At 44.2% G+C, this 18,011-nt stretch overlaps 1 pseudogene; it reads left to right on the top strand.

Annotated features, from left to right (window-relative positions):
* Positions 1-376: 376 nt before the first annotated feature.
* LOC147718651 (WW domain-binding protein 11 pseudogene) lies at positions 377-2,449 on the top strand (annotated as a pseudogene).
* Positions 2,450-18,011: the final 15,562 nt, after the last annotated feature.

The following is an 18,011-nucleotide window of genomic DNA, read 5'->3' as shown; positions in this document are numbered from 1 at the left end:
AAATATTAAATAAGAAAATTTGTCTGTTATGAATTACAACTGTAACCTATACCCATCGTCCATCATTATTGCATTGAGTTGATAACATTTGTGCATGTAAAGATTTATTAAAAAAAATAGCAACACCACCTTTGCGATTTATGACAGGAGAATATACAACGTGACCTACCCATTACAGTTTTAATTTAAGCAATTTGACATTGTTACAATGAGTTTCCTGCAAGAAAGTAACTTTTGAAGTTAATCTAGAGAAATGAGAAAGTACCTTTTGGCTTTTAACATGATGCCCCAAACCACAAACATTCCACTTTGTTAAACATATTAGGGAATCCGGCTTCTACGGTGGCCGCGCTGCTGAATTGAACGGTATGAGTGCTCGGAGCAGAAAATGACGGCGATCTTGTTGCGTGGAGGGAGTTAGAGGTTTGTTTTCTCCCCCTAGTGACGGTGACCAAAGCAACTCCTAAATATGGGACGACGGTCAACCTCCTCCACCAAGAGTGAGAAGTTCATGAATCCCACGGACCAAGCCAGAAAGGAGGCAAGGAAGCGGGAGCTAAAAAAGAACAAGAAGCAGTGCATGATGGTACGTGCAGAAGTGCTCAAATGAAGGACCCCAAGCAAATCATTCGGGACATGGAGAAGCTAGATGAGATGGAATTTAACCCTGTACAACAGCCACAGCTGAATGAAAAAGTCTTAAAGGACAAACGGAAGAAGCTGCGGGAAACATTTGAGCGCATCCTGCGCCTCTGAGAAGGAGAACCCTGACATATACAAGGAGCTGCGCAAGCTGGAGCTGGAGTATGAGCAAAAGAGGTCAACACTCAGCCAGTACTTCGATGCTGTCAAGAATGCCCAACATGTGGAAGTGGAGACCATAGCGCTCCCTGACATGCCTCACGCTTCTTCCAACATCCTAATCCAAGACATTCCTTTGCCGGGAGCACAGCCACCCTCCATCCTAAAGAAGACATCAGCGTATGGCGCTCCTCCCCGACCTGTTACTGTTACTCCCATTCCCCCAGGTCAAGGCGTCCCCCGGCTGCGTCCTGAGAAGAAACCACCCGGCCCACCTCCTGGTCCACCTCCACCCCAGGTACTGAAGATGTATGGGCGCAAGGTTGGCTTTGTGTTGGAGAACAGCAAAAGGAAGCATGAGGAGGAGAGGAGAAACCATCCTGATGGAGCTCGAGCCCTCGACGGAGAAAGCTCTAGCACCAGCGAGGATGAAGGCTACCCAGACGAGATGGAGAAAGATGAGGACACTGGTAGTGGAGGCAGCGACAGTGAGCGCTCTGACAGCGATGCTGATGACTTCCCACATCGTAAGGATGCAGGAGAACGGTCCACCGAAAAGAAAGGTCTTAGTGTTCGCTTCAATGAGTCTGCAGAGAAATCTCAAAAGAAGAAGAAGAAAGTGAAAGAGCTAACCCCACTGCAGGCAATGATGTTGAGGATGGCAGGACAGGAGCTCCAGGAAGATGATGATGGCCAGGACATGGATGAATATTGAGATTATGATGACGATGATGATTCTGATGACAGCGACGAGTCCGAGTCTGAAGAAGCCCCACGTCACACAGAGGAGACTCGTCCCCAGTCTGCCCCAGCAGCTGCTGCTACCCAGGCTTCAGCTACTACACAGACTTCAGCCTCGGCTCCAGCTGCAACTCCTGCCCCAACTGTAGCCACTGCTCCACAAGCCCAGCATCCACACCCATCCCAGATGCAGATGCCACGATTGCATGCACCTCCACCATTGGGCATCCCACCAGTACCTCCTCTCCATCCCCCAGCACCACCGAGCGACCTTCCCCTGGTCCTCACCCAGGTGCTCCTCCGTTTCTTAGACCTCCGGAAATACCTGGACTACGTGGCCCTCCACCACGACTGTTGCCTCCAGGGACCACCTCCTGGGTCACCTCCAGGTCTACCGCCAGGGCCTCCTCCAAGGGGACCTCCACCTCGACTTCCACCTCCTGCACCTCCAGGTATTTCTCCTCCTCCTCCAGGCAGGATGCGGCCTCCATTGGCTCCCCCACTTGGTCCTGGTCCCCCAGGGCTCTCCCCTGCCCCAGCCTTGCCCACCCCTGGGGTTCCCACTTCAAGCGTGCTGAGTGCCACGCCTAGCTTGATCCAGCGCCCCAGTAAGGAAGAAAGTGGAAGCACAGGGACCAGTGCAGTGAGCAACAGCGCCACCATCGAAAAGCAGGCCAATGCCACCATCAGCGCCAAGCCCCAAATCAACAATTCCAAGGCCGAAGTCACTCGCTTTGTGCCCACTGCTCTGCGGGTGCGGTGGGAGAACAAGGGTATCACTCCACAGAAGAAGCCAGAAGAGCCTGTAGCTCTTGCACCCAAGGCCGCTCCCAAGGCTGGAACCCCCATGCCCATGAAGGACGACATGTATGAAGCTTTCATGAAAGAAATGGAGAACCTGCTGTGAGATTGTGTGGGCTCGACAGTCATCATATTGGCTTGTACAGGAATGGGCTTGAATGCAACATGCTGCCCATCTCTAGAGCCTCCAGGCCAGACTGGCGTGGCTTCCTCACAGAATGACGAAATAGTTTAGGCTTTGCCATGTGTGGTATTCTCCCTGTTTCTATATAAACTGGCTGTGTGAATTCGCTAGCATCCATCTCTGATTCAGTTCAGCACAATTAACTTCACCAATGTTTAGTGCTGTCTGATAAATAAGGGTGCTTGCACTCCACAGGCCTTCTCCTGTGACCGTATTAACTCATGCAAATTTGAGAGTCTTGAAGTGTTTGGGAGTTTTTAATTTTTTTTACATTGTTCCCCAAACCTCCCCTCTTTTTGTAAATATCTTTCTGACCCTGTTTTTAGTTGCCATCCCCATAAAATGCCTTTGGAGTAATTCATCCATTCCTCTGCCTCATTGGTATGGTATGTCTAATTCTTCCCAATGTAATAAATATTTGACACTTGTAATAAAAAAAAAATATTAGGGAGTAGGATGAAAGAAAAAGAAACAAGGGTAACAAGCTCCGCAGATGATGAGGGAAACAAAAAAGACATCATTTATTAAAAACTATGCAACATATACGCACTGCAAAAAGAAAAACACAAGTGCACTTAACAAACAACAAGAAAAAAGAGAATAAATGGAAACAAAAAAGAAGGATGAGAAAGTGATAGTAAGATAAAGAAATAGAATTCCAGATCTAAAATGAACAGCAGAAGAAATGAGCATGAGACGCAACAACACCAAGAGCAAAAAGAGTGGAAGGGTGAGAAAGATTAGCGTGTAAAATAGAAAACAGCCATATAGAAAAATTATCGAGGTTGAGAGATAAAAATAGAAGATATATGATTAGCCAGACTTAGTTAGAGTTATTTAAAAGCGCTAGAATGATGTGAAATACTTTGGAGAAAGGATTTTAGTTTGGCAGGATCTCCAAAAGTTCATGTAGTGCCCACATAAGTAATTTTACATAGGCAGGGATGCAAAATGCCATAACAAATGTGTAATAGTCTTATTTGTGGATGCAGTGCAAGAAATCCTTTTCTTCTGGCATTAGTAGCATAGGAGCGATCTTGAGATTTGTAAATATTGTGACCATACCACATGAGACAACCTTTTACTTTTGCTGCCTTAAGCAGATGGATCAGGTTCTTAAATTCTAAGAATAACACTATAATTCCTCTAGGTCTGGCAGAATGAGGTTGGAAGTGACTAGGACGATATGCACATTGAATGTTCAATCCTGGGTCATGTTGAAAGTCCAAAAGCTCAGGTAGGAATTTTTATAAGAAGGTAAGGAGGTCCGGACCCTCCACATTTTCTGGAAGGCCTTATAAACGAAGGTTGTTACATCTGTTTCTATATTCAAGGTGTTCTGTATGTAATATGGACTTTTGGATTTCTTGTTCCAGAAAAGGAATCGTGGTGGTAGCGTCATGTAGATCACTTATGCGTTGGCCCATATCAAACAATTTAGCCTCATTAGTAATCCATCTATCTTCAATTTGTTGGAGTTTTTCATTAGTGGTATTCATGAAGGGTTTAGGCCTGCTCAGCCGATCAAATATGGTGTCAAGCACAAGATTCTGCAATTATATATTGGGGAAGGGGTATCATTTTTCACCCGGTTTGGTTTAGTGCCAGAGGAAAAAGCCTTAGCAGTAGATACAATTTCAAATGCCATTTTAGAATAATGGAGAGGGCGATAGATTCACTTTTGCAGCCGTATAAGCCTGCCTATATGATTTAGCAACAGCATGCAGAAATATGCAGGTGGAAAATTCAGTATGAGCAGTCTCCAAAGTGAATATGAAACAGTTGTATCTAGTTTGAGCAAAGATATGATAGATCATAAGCAAAATAGGCACTCAAAACAGTCAAAATCCCAGCATGTGGTAATATTTAAAAAGTGCAGAAGAAAAGGATAAGAGCATAGCAATATCTAAATAGAAAATGCGGTGAGACTGAAATAGCATATAGACACCTTAAACGGCATTTATAAAAAATAATTCAGTGAAGAAAATACCAGAATAGGTATTAGCATATGTAGCTCACATGATATTTTTTTGAAAACTCCATCTGTATTTAGCTGGTAAAACATGCAAAAATGTTGCAGTTTAATTACTGAAACACTGATATGTCTAAGCAGGAAGCCATAGAATGCTAGGGCAACATTCATGAAATGGAGGCTGCTTGTATCTGGAGAGAAAACTCACTGCTGCAGCTCCAGGTCAAAGTAAGTACAACAAGCAGAGCCGGAACCACTCAAAATGCTACAGCAACATTCAGCGACAATTTGGTGCAAAGCAGCTGATCCAAGAACATGTTAAGAGGCTGTGAGGAGATGAAATGCTCCATGTTTGAGTGCAGCTGAGCTGAGCCAATCTCCACTATCTTCCTCGGTGGGCAGACCACACCACCTTCCGTGTTGTTTTAAGCGGCAGCGTGTGTTGTTTGAAATCCCTACTGCGCTAATATGCTTGTTTTCAAAAGGGATCAGGACATGTGACTTATAGTTCACATACACAACACCTGTGTCTTTCACAACTAACTCAGCACACAGACAACCTCAACCTTCTAGATTCCCACCAATTGGGATTCAGAAAAGGCTGTAGCACCGAGACCGCGATCCTTCACATCATGGATGACATGCACAAATCTCTAGATACCGACAAATGCTGCCTACTCATCCTCCTGGACTTATCGGCAGCCTTTGACACGGTGGATCACAATCCACTCAACAAGGCTCTTCAAGACAGAGTTGGTGCTGACGAGGTGGTCCTACAATGGTTCTCCTCCTCCTTACAAAACCGCTCCCAAAAGATAATAATTAAAACCTTCACATCGGCTCACACCCCGTCAACAGAGGTGTCCCCCAAGGATCAGTGCTCTCCCCTCAACCATAACATGTATATGGAACCCCTCCCCTGCATACTTAAAAAATCCAACATAACCTTCAACCTCTATACAGACGACACCTAGATCTATGTGGAAACCTCCTCCTTTGAAGATATTCAGAGACTAAACAACACTGGCAAAGAAGTTCAACATTGGCTATCCATAAACCACCTCAAACTCAACTAAGACAAAATCGAAATCCTCCTCATCTCTAGCAAAGAAGAAAACCCCCAAACCATGGAATGGCTCAAAACAATCGATGCTCTCAACGGTAATCTCACTCCATCCAACTCCATAAAATCATTAGGAATCACCCTAGACCCAAAACTTGACATGGACAGACAAATCAAGAAATCCGCGAAAAGTGTCTTCCTCCATCTGAAGCTTCTCAAATAAATTAAACTCTTCATCCCGCCCAAAGACCTCAAACAAGCCACCCAAAACCCTGGTGATATCTAGACTCAACTATGGAAATGCTATCTTCACCGGTACAGCAAAATCCCACCTAGCCCCCCTCAAAACAACTCTAAATCCAGCAGCCAGAATAGTCAGGAAATATGAGCACATTTTACCCGCACTCAAAGAACTAAAGTGGCTCTCAGTAGAGATGCGTACCAGCTTCAGAACTGCCTGTCTCAAGCACAAAGCCTCCCACACAGGGAAACCGGAATACCTGGCTTCCAAACTCAAAAAGGCTGGCCAGACAAGGAACCTCGGGAGCTCCAACTCCCTACTGCTTGTCCCTATGAAAACACGCAAACAAAAATCTGCTGCACAATCCTTCATTGGAAACGCACCCAAAATCTGGAACTTCATCCCAGCACATATTAGGACTATCCCATCCTTTGTAAAATTAAAAAAACTCATTAAAAAACCTCTTCCTCAACCGTGCCTTCCCGAACAGTTAACCTTCGCTGTAGGGCACTTGCCGACTTTCTGCAGTACCATGCCACTTTGTCACCATTATCTACCTCCTCCAAGAGCCCCTATGCCCTTCCCTGCTCTCCGCTCCCAACTCCCTCAAATTGGTTCCGCTCAAGTCAGGGTGCGAGTCTTTCAGGACTGCCATGCCTCATTTGTTGCACCACACGGCGGGACTTTACGAACCAATTTGTATACCTTGACTTATTTTGGGACTCCTGCATTATAACTGTTGTAGAGCGCTCTGATACCCACAAGTCTGGCCAGTGCTATATACAACTCCTTAAATAAAATAAATACATTAAATAAATGTTCAAAATAAGTATTTTGCATTCAATATACTCATAGAGGCCGATTCACCAAAATGCTAGTTGTAGTGGAAGTGACATCATATACCTTTTGGTCTTAATGATGTCACAGGAAGTGACATAATCTAACCTATGAACCTGCATTGTCCCAAGATGTAATGTCACCTAACTTTAATCCTGATGACATCACAATAATTAGCATTGCTGAAGTTACAAAATTGCAAAACTAATATTATATATTTTTCTATGGAAGAACAAACCTGGGGAGGGGGGTTCTCTTCCCTGAGAAAATTTCGAAAATAAATGGACTTTACGAGTACATTTTAATGCACAATTTTCACATACATTTGCTAAAAAGCCATAGACTAAAAAAAAACACTCACTAAACATTCAAGTCCTTTCATCAGACATCCGACATCCGACAGTCCCCATGACATCACCCAGTTATTATTGAAGTGTCCTATCGTTATCGCCGTATGTCAAAATGTATCTCCTAATGCTAAGACCAGCATTTTGCATAGTTATTACTATACGCCAGTGCCAGATTTACCTAATGGATGGCCCCATGACCTTTCCCTAGTTTTCTTTCCATATGCCAAGAATTTCCACCAATGTGCAATCACAAGCATTTTGCCACATGTGCCAACTATGCAAATAATTTTCTCCAGGAGGCCATTGCTGGCATTTTTTGTCATGGGTACTCCATGTCAAAATATACCAACAGAGTGCCAGCATTAGCATTTTGGCGGGGGTATCCCATGTGCAAGTATTGTCTCCTGTATTCCAGCCCCAACATTTTGTCAAGTGTGCTTCTATAAGTCAAGAAGCATGCCAGGTCTGAAAGCATATCTGCAAGCATAGCAACACATGCTCACTTACATTCACTTATTCACACTCATTCTATAATTAGCACAGACTTGCACTCAATTCATTTTCACCTACTACTTGTGCACTCACTCTCACCCTGAATCACTCATTCACACTCTCTCACTCTTATTATACTTACTCACTATTTTTGACACACACAGACACACAGACACACATCTGTGTGCTCAGAGTAATTGTACAATTTATGTTTATTATCGTTTTCCTGATTTGCGCAGCAAAGCTTATTTTTTTAACCATGTGAAGCCCTTTCTCACTTGTCAGGAAACTGCCTTACCTTGCTTGCCTAAGACCCCGGTCTGTCACGGCTTGTGCCGTTTGAACGGAGGGTCGTTGTAGGAAAATACTCACTTCCCGCGGGACACTCGGAAGAGACTGCAGCGCTCTAGTTTCCGGCCCCCTACCTCTATATAGCTGGGAAGAAGGCGCGGACGCGCACGGCGGCGCGCCTGCAGCGCGCGCGCCAGAACGCCACCAGAACGCCGCCAGCCGCCATTCCACTATCGCCTCCAGTGAATGTCCTTTCCCTGCGTACTCCATTCTGTAGGAAAATGACCACCACCACCGTACCATTCTTTAGGTATGCTAGGAAAGAGCTTTTAGATTTGAATACACCTTGTGCCCCGGTGTCGGAGGCACTATTAGCAGCCATACAGGCGGTCCCTTGCTCCCTCAGTGTAGATTTGACTGTGGATAGGCGGACCATTAGGGCTGATTCTAATGTCAATTTAACCACTAATGCCCTGAGAAAACTGACAGCGATCTCTTTTAATGCCAGATCAATTCCCAGGCACGCACTCGAAATATGAAGTCTCCTCGATGCTGAAACCCCAGAACTATGCTTTATATCAGAGTCAATGGACAGCTGGTAAAATATCTTGAAATGAATGACCTACTTGACCCTTCACAGTCGGGTTTCCGTGCTGCCCACAGTACGGAGACAGTACTGGTCGAGGTCGCAGACAACATAAGACTTTCTCTGGACAAACATCAATCTTCCATCCTTGTCCTCTTAGACCTGTCTGCGGCCTTCGACACCATCTCCCAGCGTATTCTGATTCAGAGACTATGGGAGATTGGTCTCAGAGGGCAGGTATTGGAATGGTTCAAGAGTTATCTATCTAATCGGACGACCACAGTATAAATAGGCAGAATTCTGGCGAGCACTCGACCTGTCAAAAGGGGGGTGCCACAGGGCTCCATTTTGAGCCCCACGCTGTTTAATATTTATATGGCTCCCCTGGCCAAAGTAATCAGAGCGTTCGGCTTCGATGTTTTATCTTATGCCGACGATACTCAAATTCTGGTCACTCTTGGCCCTGACGTTAGCAAGACTAAAGGCCATTTTAAGAACTGTCTGATGGAGGTAAAAAACTGGATGGGTCAAAATCACCTGCAGCTGAATGGCAGCAAGTCAGAGGTCATGTTGTTCGGCAAAGCCGTTAAACACTGGACCCAGGACTGGTGGCCTACACAACTGGGCGAATGCCCAGTCCCTAAGGAATCGGTCCGCAATCTAGGTCTACACATGGATAATAAGCTCTCCATGAAAGCTCGAGTAAATCATATTGTTGGTACCTGTTTTGGCATCATGCGCGGCTTGTGCTGGGTTTCTAAGTGGATACCAGCTGAAGCCCGTAAGCCCTTAGTACAGGGCCTTATCATAAACAGGCTTGATTATGGCAATTCACTACTACTTGCCGCAAACGAATGCCACCTCAGGAAGCTGCAGGTTCTGCAGAATACGGCAGCACGCCTTGTCCTGGACTTACCTCGAAGATCCTCCTCTGTGCCTTGTCTAAAAACCCTACAATGGCTTCCTGTAAAAAAACGGATCACGTTTAAAACACTATGTATGGTACACCAACATATGTATGGAACGGGGCCAAAATATTGGACCCAGGTACATGCCAAGGAGGCAGCTGAGATCAAGCACTGAGTCACTACTCACTCCACTGAGAAATCAAACTGCCAGGAATGGAGGTCGTGCTTTTGCCTTTTTGGCACCATCCCTTTGGAATAAAATGCCTCCCAGTCTGCGCACAACCTCTGAACACACTAGTTTCCGAAAGAAACTCAAGACGTGGCTTTTATGCTAATTTCGGCTGCTTACCTTTCTGACAGAACCGTCTGCATGCGCCATGAGACTCTTTGGACCTGATATGTGCGCAATACAAATATCCTGACTTGACTTGACTTGACATCCAAAATCCAATGAACAAACATATATGCTCACACATGTACACACTCTCTCACCCAAACTCACTCTCACCCACATACAAGCACACAACATACATTAAAACCATTTTCTTTTCTTATTTAAGATGCCAGTGAAGGTACAGATCTTACAGGTCCACATTGTCTTGCACTAATAGTGAATAATGTACTAGTATTCATTATTAAGGTAATAAACTTGAACAGAAAACTAGGTTAGAGTCTGACTCTGATAATGCAAGACACCCGTGTCTTCATGTCATTGATTTTGCCACCTCTGAGGCCAGGTGTCACAATGGCAAGGGCAGCAAGGGACAAGTGAGGGGTTTCAACTGTGACCCCTGGTGACCCATAAATGATGTACATGATTTTACAACCATCACAGCACTAACGCTGCACACAGGATTAGGTATATGCACAATATTAAAATGGTCACAGGGATAAGTGTTGGAACATGTGTGACATGCAAATGTACCTCAAAATGCAAAGTAAGGGATGTCAGTGTCCATCCTGTCACTTTACTCACCAAATAGCCATATTAATCAATAATCAGCAGCCTGACACTGATCTATAACCACAAACCCATGGAAGATAATGATGTGTTAGATAAGCATTAGTTCCACTCCCATTGACTTCACCTATCATTTGTGTGTTAATGGAATTTCACTGGTTGTAATATAGACTCTCTATTTCATTTATGGGCTGCGGAGCCAGACATACAATGCCCAGTGCATAGTGTCTCTATATACAGAACACCAAGGGGCATATTTATGAGGGGCTTGAGTCATGCTTGCAACATTGAACCTGGGACATGCATGACGCAAAGTCCCAAGTCATACTTAGGAAGCCAGGCAAATACACTTTGGCTTGGAATGGCCTCATAAATATGGAGTAATGCAAAACAGCACAAATCGCTGTGTTGCATTACTCTGCATGAGGGTGACATTCCATGGAAATTGTGGTGGGTGGGTGCACATTGGGGGAGTGTTCCCAAGCAGATCCCATGGTTTTTGAGGCATTCCCAAATTTACCAAACCTGGGAATGCACCAAAAAGGTATGATTCCCCAGGTGAGGTGTAACGAGGATAAATATCTTTATTGGCTCTCATATTTTGCTCTTTTTATGTGTGCTGCATCCAACACCTCTATGTATTGTTTTTGTGCAGGAAAGGTGCCCCTTCCTGCACAAAAACAATCCTACCTACAACACAGGCACCCTTCACCAAGGTGCAAGGTTGCCTATGTAGGGGTTAGTCTGTCATGACTGTACCAGCGCAGAGGGAAAGGACAGTAAGGCACAGTATTGTATAAAGATGGTGAATTCCTACCCTCTACCTGTGATGTAGGGCAGCACAGCGACATAACTTGCCCTGCAGTACAACTGCAAATACAAAAAAATATGGCGCCAAATACCTACACGAGGCCTAGGAATGTTATGAAAGGAAATTGTTGGATGTTAAATTCTGTTTCAGCAACATATTGTATATGCAGGCAAGCCGCAATTCCCGAGAAACTCTTCTTTTAAGATTCTATAGAAGGACAATCTCCTAAAAAAGGCTCTCTCCCTCTTCCTGCTCCAATCATATTCTTCCTTATTTTGCCACTGGGCAAGAAAAGCTAGTTCAAATACTAGCAGAGAATCACATTCTACTCTTTCAGAGATCTGCTTTATAGCAGTCAGGGCAGTAACAAGCAGATGAGCAATTAAGACCCAAATTGTAAATGGGATCCACATTTTGTTAATAAAACACTTGCAGTTCATTAAAATTATGTATTGTCAGACACATGAGGTAGTATCCATGTATCATAAATTCAGTTATTCATAATTTTAAGACAAACCCCTTTTTACATGGTCATCTCCTCATTTTTTACTAGATTTTATTGCTGGTGTATGAACTCTCCACACTGGGGTGCTGCTGTCCAGTGCCCAGTGTATGTCCTCTGAACTAGGGGGCATATTATCAAGACAGATGATAAAATTATCGCAGTTTTAGCGGCAGAAAACTGTCACTAAAACTGTGATAATGAGCTTGATAATTTGCTCTATGGTATTCCAATAGAAGCCCAAGTTAGATGTCCTTCACATTTAACATGGGCGTCAATTGGAATTCCATAGAGCATATTTTCAAGCCCATTTTCGCTGTTTTAGCTGCAGTTTTCTGCTGCTAAAACCGTGATAATTTTATCACCTGTCTTGATAATATGCCCCTAGGTTACATTTTAACACCTTATTGTGCATAACTTCAGTTTGGGCATAGCTACAACCTTGATTCAACTACTCTAATTAAAAGTAATCTAAAATCCAATCTAATAGTCAAGTCATGTTTTAAATTACTATTTTGAAAATGTCACTTTTAGAAAGTTGGCATTTTCCTGACTAAAGCTCTAGCAGCCATTTCAGAGTTAATCCCAAGCTGTCACCTGGCAGCCTTCTGGCCCCTGCAAGGAGGTGCAAATTTCCGCCAGGAAAGGGAGCAAAGTGGCCTTGGCTGGAAGGCAGCATGACCTCCTCCTGACAGGACGACCTTGGGGGAGCGCTGTGCCCACCAGCTGCACAAGCTTAAAAGAGGCCTACCCCTGTCATTGTACAAGATGTACCAATCCCAGTTTGGGGAAAACCTATTTCAGAACTTGTTTGAAAGGGGAGGTTTTCTCATTTCCCTAGACACAACTGAGGTAGTGCCCATAGCTCTGCACAAAGGAAGAAAGGTCTGTCATATTGATTTTAAGTAGAGAGGGAAGCAGTTCATAATACTACACACAGGAAGTGCTGTAAAAGTGGGGTAGGGAACCCCAGGGAATTTTTTACCCCCATTGGATATGGTATAGCCAGGAGATTTCCCCACCCATAGGCTGGTATGGGGCATAACAATTGCACCCACAGAACCCACCTCAGAGTACTGCTAGCCCTGAGGAAGACAGAAGAAGGACTGCACTTGCTGCACCCTTTGTACATAAGAGAGTTAACTGAATCTACCGTAACCTCTGGAGAGAAACTCCAAAGACTGGACCTACTCACACATAAACCCAGGACAGATTAGTGGACACCAACGGCTAGTTGGCTAGCATCTCATTGTCCTACAAGGACACAAAAGAGCCCAGCAGTGCACTTTCAACTGAGTTTGCCTTGGACCCGGCTGGTTGCCACTCCTGGAGTGAGTCCTGACTCCCAGGTGGTTTACCCAGGGTACTGGGGCCCCTAGGATAGGTGTCAGAGTGCACTCCTCCTGCCTAACCCTAAAAGCAGGCCCTTACAAACATTTTTGCCAAATGAACAAGAGGTTCCCACCAGCAAGCTGCAGCCACAGATTTCCAACTAAAGGTTGTACTTAACTTGCTGGTTTACCCCGCTGAAAGGACTCCAAAAACGTTTCAAAGTCCAAACATAGAGAACTTTACTGGGACCAATGCTGAGCAGCACAGTGCCATTGATGATGCCTTTCTGGGCCTGGTTTAAGGATTTTGCTGCCACTGAGTTGTTCCATCACTAATGCAGAGAGTCTTGAACATCCTGCCATACAAAGGATCTCACCTGAAGCTGGTTGACATTGATGAGTCCCTCTTTTGATTTAGCTGGCAGTCCAACCCACCAACAACCTTGCTGACAAGGATTTTCTCCAAGAAAAGATTCAGGCCTTAATTTGCATATAATTGCAAAAAACACAGTTGATGGACAGAATGCAGAACAATGTCTTACATTCACCCCAGTACAAAGATCTGGGCCTAAATCCATCATTTTTTGCACTCCACACCACCCTAGGTCCAACTCTGGCTATATGCAAATCAGCCTTGACCCTGTGCCTCATGGGAACAGTCCAGCCCGAACTACCAAGCCAAGTCTTTCCTAGACCGGAATCAAGCATCCAAGGCCGGGTTTCTGGCTATCAGCCTTCTTCAGCCTGGATAGCTTGACTCCAGTGATGTGGAGAGCCTGGGGACTCACGTCTGAGCATACCCAGCCCACTCGGGGTGAAAATTGCAAAAAACACAGTTGATGGACAGAATGCAGAACAATGTCTTACATTCACCCCAGTACAAATATCTGGGCCTAAATCTATCGTTTTTTTGCACTCCACACCACCCTAGGTCAGACACTGGCTATATGCAAATAACCCTTGACCCTGTGCCTCATGGGAACAGTCCAGCCCGAACTACCAAGCCATGTCTTTCCTAGACCGGAATCAAGCATCCAAGGACCGGTTTCTGGCTATCAGCCTTCTTCAGCATGGATAGCTTGACTCCAGTGATGTGGAGAGCCTGGGGACTCACGTCTGAGCATACCCAGCCCACTCGGCGTGAAAATTGCAAAAAACACAGTTGATGGACAGAATGCAGAACAATGTCTTACATTCACCCCAGTACAAATATCTGGGCCTAAATCTATCGGTTTTTTGCACTCCACACCACCCTAGGTCAGACACTGGCTATATGCAAATAACCCTTGACCCTGTTCCTCATGGGAACAGTCCAGCCCGAACTACCAAGCCATGTCTTTCCTAGACCGGAATCAAGCATACAAACTGAAGGTCTTCACGCACATATAGCTTGGATGTCTATCTGAATCAATGTGCGGGGATCTCTATTGTTGGTGGGGAGGGAACTCTATTGCCACAGTGATGGTACCTTCCGGCAAATATATAAATTGGGCCCTAAGTCTCCTACTCATAAATGCTTTATACATTTCTCCTAAATTAATCCTGCCTGCTCTTTGTATAATTTAGCTAGGGTTGAGCTCATGTTTTAACTAGTGTGATATAACTGGACCTAGTAAGGTGTGCCACCATTATTACTTGGTGAGGACTACCATCAATTTCAACTCTCGATAGAACATGCACATAAAATGTAGTTAGCCGTTTGCAGATACTACAATAATGACAATGTTATATATCTTCAACATGCTGACTGAAACAAGACATCAGGTAATTTCATCTTTTCATAACTTGCTTCTGTCTTTTGGTGAAGGGGGACAAATGGTGCGCTGTGAACTACATCCTTAGAGATCAAGCCTCATGTTAGAAGCCAGAGAACAAGGGCAAACAGTTGGCCAGTACGTCCGACCCAATCAGTTTCATCTACTTTAAATACAACATTTTTGCAAAGTAATCTTTAAAATAAAAGAAATCTACAAAAATAGATAAAGGCTTGAAGAGTTTATGAGGATTATAATTATGATGTATAAATTATATACTTAGCAAATAAGTTCAATGGCCAGCAGAAAGATATAAAATGGATAGAAAGAGAAAACTACAAGAGATGATGCTTGTTCAGAAGACATTGCCTCTTGCAGTGATCCTGATCAATGTAGAAATCTAGGGGTTCACTGACTTAATATTGGTCAATAATATATGGAAACATAAAAATATCAGAAATTAAATATCACTGACAAAAATATCCACTCCATACATGTAAGTTTAAAAACACAAATAACATTGTTGGAAATATCAATTTTTACATATACCGAAAACCAAAATTTCAGAAGCAAAAATATCCTTACCTTTAAATAAACATATAATATGTAAAAAAAATAAAAAACGATTTACACCATACCAACTACAATATTATCCCCTTTATAATTGAATAATCATTAATAAAATATAAAAATAACACTATTCACATACAATAATTACTTCATATAAATAACGTAATATGACCACAATTAAATGTAATAAAAATGTATTACATCAACAAAATATTAATCATTCACCCCAAATAAATTATATATCGAAATTATATACAATAAAAGACAAACAACAATTTGCAGTAACTACAAACATTAAAACATCAATATCACGCAAACTTACCCAAGCGGTCCTCAATGGGCGCGGCCCTCTTGTTTTTCATTCATTGGTATGGTTCTGGGCATGATTTTCCTATCCTCCCCTAATCTCTGCAATCCTTTGTTTCTTTGAACTTTTTTGTGATCTTTTTTACTCATTATCTATTGTTCTATTTTTCTATATTTATATTTTGTGTTTTTTCAACTTTTTGTTACTTTTAAAGCTACTTTTTTAAACTCTTTACTATTCTTTAATTTTTCCCTATTCTTTCCTATTTTTGTTTCTTAAGCTGTCCAGGACCATGCCAAAGGGAGCCGGGAAGAGCAAGGGGAAGGGTCCCCCCAGGCTCCCATGCGGGCGATTGAGGGGGGCCACATCGCGGTGGAGGTGGCCGCTGTGAGAAGTTGGCCTGGTATATGATGCTCACTAGTTCTAGTGATCACCTTGTACCATGCCAAGCAACCCTTATGATGATTGGTTGTAAGTCAACCTTATAGACCAGCTATCCTAGTAGCGTGGACAAAGCAGTCTTAGGCTAAACTCTGTAAAGGCATGTGAAGGAAGCTGTTTTACCATACACAATCCCCTTGAATACCAAATGAAAGGACACCACACAGTTATATATTGAATATATATATATATATATATATATATATATATATATATATATATTTATTTACTACAAAATCCCCTATACTCTTTATGAGCACAGAAGCAAATGCATTAAAACTAAACACAGTTTAAATATACAAAAGTTGCAAAAAATGGATGAGTCCTATGGGCCACCTAAACCATATACTAAAATAGTGGTATATGAACCATATAGCTGAAAGAAAGTAGGCCTAGAGCCTGGGGAATCGCTGGAGCTGTTCGGGACTAACAGTGAAGAAGTCGGGAAAGGCCCGCGGGACTCGGGTGCAGTGTGGAAAGTGCACGCATATACCAATGCAAAGTCAATGGTGCGTAAAAGTTACAGTTAGTTATTAAGGAACCTTCCGAGTGACCTAGAAGAATGAAACTTTAGACACAGACACTAGAGGTGTGTACCAGTTTGGGAACAACAGCGTTGCTGAGTTACCTCACCCACAGGGAGCGGGTGCACAGGTGTGAAGTAGTGTTGGGTAGTGTCGGGTTTCGTCACGCAGGTCGATGGTGCTTGGAGCTGAAGATGCTGCAGGCGGCTCAATGTGAAGAGTTCCGGTGGACCCAAGGGTGGATATGAAGTGGTAAAGACCTGAAATCATAGGGGACAATGTTCAAAGTCACTAGCCAGTGACTACCGTGGAACCAGGATGGAACCAGGCGATGTTGGGTGCAAACAGGTGATGAGGTGTAGCTTCTCTCTGCAGCCACGTGGACACAAAGAGGTCGAGGACGTCCAGGAGTCGATCACGAGCTGTCCCACAAAGGCTCTAGCTGATGGCGGTGTCGGCAACTTGATTGGAGCAAACAGGCCTTGGCTAATGCAAGCCATGCAGGAAGTGGAAAAAGCTTATAACTCAAACCAGCAAGGTCAGAGCGGGTGCTCCTTTTTACAGGAGCGAGGGCAAGTCTGGAGCAACCAGACCCGCAGTGTAGATTGTAGGTTTCGTTGCCAAGATGGCCGCTGACCACGTGGCAAGTGGCCGGGGTGGCGCGTCGAGTGGCACAATGCAAAAGAGCCCCTCGCAGATCGTGGAGACGCTGGGGGGCTGATCTTCAGTGCACGGACTGCTCGGTTGTGGGGCTTTTCAAACCCCAAAGCACAGCGTTGAGGGTGCCTCGGGTGCTGCGCAGTCAGCTTCTCGGGGGTCTTTCAAGATGTCCGGTTCCACTTCTCTCAGTGCCTCCATGGGTCCCTTCTTTGCAGGGACTGTGGATCGGGCTTTGAGAAGTCTGGGAATCTGGGTCTCGTCAGGCTCTGGGCTCGGGCTCCGGCAGGAGGCGGCGGCAAAGCAGACATCGAAATGCTGGATGGTGCCTGTGTTCACAGGGTGGCCACTCCTAGGCCACAAGGGAGATGCTCTTCAGTCTTCTGTGCAGCAGAATGTTGAAGTCCAGTCGTCTTCTTAGTTTCAAGTTGATTTAGGATGATCTGAGGTGCTATGGCACTGCTCCCACTCTTATTCCCAATCTGAGGGGTGGATCACCTGCTAGGTCCCTCCTCTGGGTGGGACCAGGAAGGAGGGCAGTTACACCCCCTTTCGTTTGTCTCATCAGTGAGCAAGGACGTAAGTCCGAAACGCGTCTGATGACTGGCGCCACCTTTGCCATTTGGTAATAAATATCTTTTGTAACCGAAGCCTGGTTTGCGGAGATTATTGCAGCAGTCTGTGAACTTGTGTGTGCTGGCTGACGGCTGCCGCCGGCAACAGGTTGGATTTGATATATATATATATATATATATTTATTTACTACAAAATCCCCTATACTCTTTATGAGCACAGAAGCAAATGCATTAAAACTAAACACAGTTTAAATATACAAAAGTTGCACAAAATGGATGAGTCCTATGGGCCACCTAAACCATATACTAAA

Source organism: Lissotriton vulgaris, chromosome 4_1 (genome assembly GCF_964263255.1).
Source record: "Lissotriton vulgaris chromosome 4_1, aLisVul1.2, whole genome shotgun sequence".
Classification (NCBI taxonomy): domain Eukaryota; kingdom Metazoa; phylum Chordata; class Amphibia; order Caudata; family Salamandridae; genus Lissotriton; species Lissotriton vulgaris.
The sequence above is the reverse complement of the archived record's forward strand: the minus strand, read 5'-3'. Positions and strand labels throughout refer to the sequence as shown.